Here is a 6000-nt window from a genome sequence, read left to right as displayed (position 1 = left end):
TTCACGCAAACACACAGTAATTGTGGCATTTTATAAATTCTTACTTTAGAAATAAAACCAGTCTGACTCCAAACTAAAACACAGACAGATTCTAAACAAAGTCTCATGCCTAACATGTATTGTCTGACTTAAAATATCTCTTCTTTACACTGGAAAAACCAGGGACTTGAAAGGAATTCAAGGACTTACATATACATATTAATCAATTAAAACCTTCTAACTGACTAAAGATTTAACAGCATCTTAAGTTTACATAGAATCCTCATCAGTGGTGTGACCCTTTGATCTTTTACTCATAAATTCTGCGTCTGAAATTTCCGTCTCACTAACATTAGATCATAGAATCCCTACAGTTTGGGGACAGGCCCATCAGCCCAACGAGTCCACACTGACCCTCCGAGCATCACACGCAATCCCATTCCCCTATAATCTACGTGTCCCTGAACACTATGGGCAATGTAGCATAGCCAATCCACCTAGTCTGCGCATCTTTGGACTGTGGGAGGAAACCAGAGCGCTCGGAGGAAATTGAAGCAGACACGGGGAGAATGTGCAAATTCCACACAGACAGTTGCCTGAGGATGGAATTGAACCACTGAACCAGCATGCCACCTGTAGAGTAAGTGAGGATCCAAAAGCTTGTGTTTTCAAATAAACCTGTTGGGCTACAACCCGGTATCATTTGATTTATGACCTTGTCTACCCTAGACCACCACCAGCATCTTTACTTCTTAGTATGTTTTGAGGATTGGATATCACAGAAGAAAGAAAGTCAGATCAAATGGGTTTTTAGGCAGGAAATATGTATCTGGTAGAGTTCCATAAAGATCACACCTAGGGTCTCAATTATTTACCATGTATATTAATAATTTGGAAATGGATGAAAAGGGTAATATATCTATATGCTGATGAATACAAAATAGGTGAGAAAGCATGTTGTGATGTGAACATAAGATATCTGCAATGAGATACCGATAGGTTAAGTGAGTAGTTACAAATTTGGCAGATGGAGTCTAATATAAGAAAGTGTGAGGTCATGAATTTTGGTGAGAAGAATCAAAATGCAAACTACTACCTCAACTTGAGAAAGATCCTATAAGTACAGCACAAGAGGGTTCTGTTTTTTTTGCATGAAACACCGGAAGTCAGTATGCAGGTACAGCGAGTAATTAAGAAGGCAAGTTAGCCTTTTATTGCTAGAGGGTTGGAGTTTGAAAATAGAGATGTCTTGTTAACTGTACAGTGTGTTGTTTTGAAGATGTGCCATATTGGGCTCAAAATATTATTTCTGCTTCTCTCTCCATGGATGCTGCCAGACCTGTTGAGTTTCTCCAACACTTTCTGTTTTTATTACTAGTTTACAGGATGTTGGCAAGTCCTCACCTCATGTATTGTGTGCAGTTTTGATTTCCATATTTAAGAAAAGATATACTAGTATTGGAAGCAGTTCAAAACAGGTTCACTGGGGTGATTCCAAGATAATAAAATGTGAGGCTGGATGAACACAGCAGGCCAAGCAGCATCTCAGGAGCACAAAAGCTGACGTTTCGGGCCTAGACCCTTCATCAGATGAAGGGTCTAGGCCCGAAACGTCAGCTTTTGTGCTCCTGAGATGCTGCTTGGCCTGCTGTGTTCATCCAGCCTCACATTTTATTATCTTGGAATCTCCAGCATCTGCAGTTCCCATTATCACTGGGGTGATTCCTAGGTTAAAGGTGTTGATTTATCAGGAGCACTTAAACAGTTTAGGCCTTTATTCATTGGAGCTCAGAAGAATGGGTATGATTATATGAAAACACACAAGATTTTGAGAAGGCTTGGCAAGGAAAATCTTGAGAAAATTTTCCCACTATGACCAGAGTCTTCAATTAGGAGACATAAATATAGAATAAGGGAGCAATCATTTAAAATTAAGATGTAAGTAGAGTCATAGAGCATGGAAACAAACCCTTTGGCCCAAGCAGTCCATCCCATTCATAATCCCAAACTGAGCTAGAGCTACTTGCCTGCTGCTGGGCCATGGACCTCCAACTGGTTCCTATTCTTATACTTATCCAAGTGTCTTTTAAGCATTGTAAGTGTTCCCACATCCACCACTTCCTCTGGAAGTTTATTCCATATGTGAACCACCCTCTGTGTAGAAAATTGGTGCCTCATCCTTTCATAGTCTTTCTTCTCTCTTGAAGTCCCTTATCCTAGGGAAGAGATCTTGATCAAATGGGTCAATGGGCCGAAAAATGGCAGGTGGAGTACAATTTGGATAAATGTGAGGTGTTGCTTTTTGGTACAACAAACAGGCTTATACAATTAATGATAGGGCCTTGGGAAGTGTAGAGCAGAAGGACCTAGGAGGCCAAGTACATAAGTCTTTGAAATTAGTGTCACACCAGACAGGATGGTTAAAAAGATGTTTGGCATGCTTGCCTTCATTGCTCAATCCTTTGAGTATAGGAGTTGGGATGTCATGTTGACATTGTACAGGACATTGGTGAGGCATCTTCGGGAGTACTGTGTGTAGTTTTGGTTACCCTGTTATAGGAAGGATATTATTAAACTGGAGAGGGTTCAGAAGAGACTTACCAGGATGTTGTCAGGAATGGAAAGTTTGAGTTACAAAGCAAGGCTGGAATGGTTGGGACTTTTTTTTATTAGAGCATAGAAGGTTGACAGGTGACCTTATAGAAATTTATAAATTCATGAGAGGTATAGATAGAGTTAATGGTAGGTGTCTTAATGAATTTCTCCTCTCAGCAGATAGTGAATGTTTGGAAAATAATAGTTGCTGGAGAAACTCAGCATCTGTGGAGAGAAAGCAAAGTTAATATTTCGAGTGAAGTGATCATTCAGACTCTTTTGCTTTCTCTCCACAGATGCTGCCAGACATGTTGAGTTTCTTCAGCAATATCTGTTTTTGTTTCAGATTTCCAGTATCCACATTTCTTTGTTTATTTGAATAAATGTTTGAGATTCTCAGACCCAGGCAAGTATAAAGGCTAGATCACTAAATGTACTTGAAAAGGAGATTGATGGATTTTTGAAATATCAAGGAGTTGAAAGGACATGAGAAGCAAACACTAGAAGGGAGCAGAAGCTTGGACCAGATTAGCCATGATCTTGTGGAATAGCAGAGCATGCTTCCGAGGAGCCTGCTCCTACTCCTGTTTCTTATGTTCTGATTTCTTATCGTCTTACACGCTTTGATCTTACAGGATCCCATTGCACTGGCAATCCGTTATTGTGGATGTGGCTCTCAAAATCAGGCAACTGATCTTGCAGATCTAATTTTGCACCCTTCAGTTTATGGCCAAGAAAACTGGCTGTCCTCTTAGCACGGCTGCTTCCAATAAAGATTATAATCCTATTTTGAAAATGCAGAGGCAAAAGTTTATAACTTTAGGAGACCATCTGATTACGGTATAAACCATGCCTGTAAAAATGGCCTCGTGGTTTCTGGGCTGTGCCTGGCTAAAGAGAGCGTTTAATAGAAAAAAGACCCACACTTTTACTTTTTATTAACGAGATGGACGCGTTTTTCATTGGTCCGTAACCTTTAATAGTGATTTGCTCCATTCAGTATTTGGATTTGTTGGAGGCAACTCCAATTTTTCATCTTATGTGTGCCTTTCTCCTCTACCACTGCATCTCTTCAATACACCCGTCTTTCCTTGGCTTCAATGTGACACTGTAATAAGAGGCAAAGACAAATATTTCACACATGATATTGAAAGTGCCATATCACTTCAATAGTGAAGTTGTTCACAAGATACCTATAAATTTAAAGGCAGCTCTGACTACACATATATTTACTTTGAAGTCTACAGCTGGGCATGTCAGAAGAGTTTCTACCACCTTCACTTCAAAAGGTAGACATCCACAAGTTTTATTTATCAGCATTCATTGTACGTTTGGGCAACTTGTGGTATTGGATAATGGCTCTCTGTATAAAGAAATAGTTCTTGACACAGTGCCCAGTTATATTTTTGCATGAATTATACTCACGCACTTTACCTTCTTACCTATCTGACTTGAATAGCTTGTGCAGATAAAATGAATCTAATGATTTCATTATGTTAATAGCCTCAAGCATATCTTGAAATTTCCATTTCAGGATGAAGCATTCCACTTCCGTACATCCTAGATGTCCTCGTTCTTCAAGGACCGCAATTTCCCCCTGCAGTCATCGAGAACGCCCTCGGCTGCGTCTCCCGCATTTCCCACACCTCATCCCTCACACCCCACCCCCGCAATAACTGCCAAAAGAGAATCCCGCTCGTCCTTATGTACCACCCCACCAACCTCCGCATACAATGCGTCATCCTCTGACACTTGCGCTATCTACAATCCGACCCCACCACGAAAGACATTTTTCCACCCCCACCCTTGTCTGCCTTCTGCAGAGACCACTCTCTCCGGGACTCCCTTGTTCGCTCCACGCTCCCCTCCAACCCCACCACACATGGCACCTTCCCCTACAACCACAGGAAGTGCTACACCTGCCTCCACAACTCCTCCCTCACCTCATCCCAGGCCCCAAGATGGCTTTCCACATCAAGCAGATGTTCACCTGCACATCTGCCAGTGTGGTATACTGTATCCGCTGTACCCGGTGTGGCTCCCTCTGCATTGGCGAAACCAAACTGAAGCTTGGGGACCGCTTTGCAGAACACCTCTGCTCGGTTCGCATAAACAACTGCACTTCCCATTTGCCAACCATTTCAACTCCCCGTCCCATTCCTTAGACAACATGTCCACCCTGGGCCTCCTGCAGTGTCACAATGATGCCACCTGTAGGTTGCAGGAACAGCAACTCATATTCCGCTTGGGAACCCTGCAGCCCAATGGTATCCATGTGGATTTCACCAGCTTCAGAATCTCCCCTCCCCCCACTGCATCACAAAACCGGCCTAGCTCATCCCCGCCTCCCTAACCTGTTCTTCCTCTCACCTATCCCCACCTCCCACCTCAAGACACACCTCCATTTCCTACCTACTAACCGCATCCCGCCCCCTTGACCTGTCCGTACTCCCCGGACTGACCTATCCCCTCCCTACCTCCCCACCCATACTCTCCTCTCCACCTATCTTCTCCTCTATTCCTCTTCGTTCCGCCTCCCCCTCCCTCCCTATTTATTTCAGAATCGTCACCCCATCCCCCTTTCGTGATGAAAGGTCTAGGCCCGAAATGTCAGCTTTTGTGCTCCTAAGATGCTGCATGGCCTGCTGTGTTCATCCAGCTTCACACTTTGTTTGGAAGTGCTTCCCACTCATGACCATGTTTAAGACAGGCAGCAGTTCTATCTTAAGTCAGGATTTGCAGAAACTGATCAAGAAACATGGCATGTGGGAATTTGGGTCCCAGCCTATTTTCCAAGGCTTTTACTGCAAAGTAGTAGACTTACATCAAAGGCCTGGTGAAATTCCCATGAATGCGTATTAATTTGAAAATTATTTGCTAAGTTATTTAACTTTCAGGTTCCAGGCGGGTGCCAGTTGATTTTTGTAATTTCTGCACTACAAAAGTAATTGTTTGATTGTGAAGATCTTTGAAATATACTGACATTCTGCACGTGCCACATTAATGCAAGTATTACTCCTCCATCCTCAACATCAAAGAGAAACGAGTTGTCTGCATGCCGACAATGTGCCATTGTGAGTAATTGTTCAATTTCTCTGCCACCAACACAACCTCCCCTTTTATGGTGAGCTGCAGCTGCTTCTGAGCCACTTTAACATTTTTTTATCACAACCAAATGTCCTGTTGGCCAAGCTTTTGGAGCATACTTTGTCTACATCCTATTCAAAGTAGGTGAGGCTTTTATATTGCACAGTTCCGTTCCTGCCACACATCTTTATATTTTGCTATATTCACGATGGTCAACATCACTAATTGGGGAGTAGAAAATTGCTTTGAATTATAGAGAAGAAATATAACCTTAATTTTGTGAGTGCAAAGCCGAACTATTTTACATAGCCTTAGGTCATGTTTGTACGCAATAAAGTA

Source organism: Stegostoma tigrinum, chromosome 4, assembly GCF_030684315.1.
Source record: "Stegostoma tigrinum isolate sSteTig4 chromosome 4, sSteTig4.hap1, whole genome shotgun sequence".
NCBI lineage: Eukaryota > Metazoa > Chordata > Chondrichthyes > Orectolobiformes > Stegostomatidae > Stegostoma > Stegostoma tigrinum.
This window is presented reverse-complemented; position numbering follows the sequence as displayed.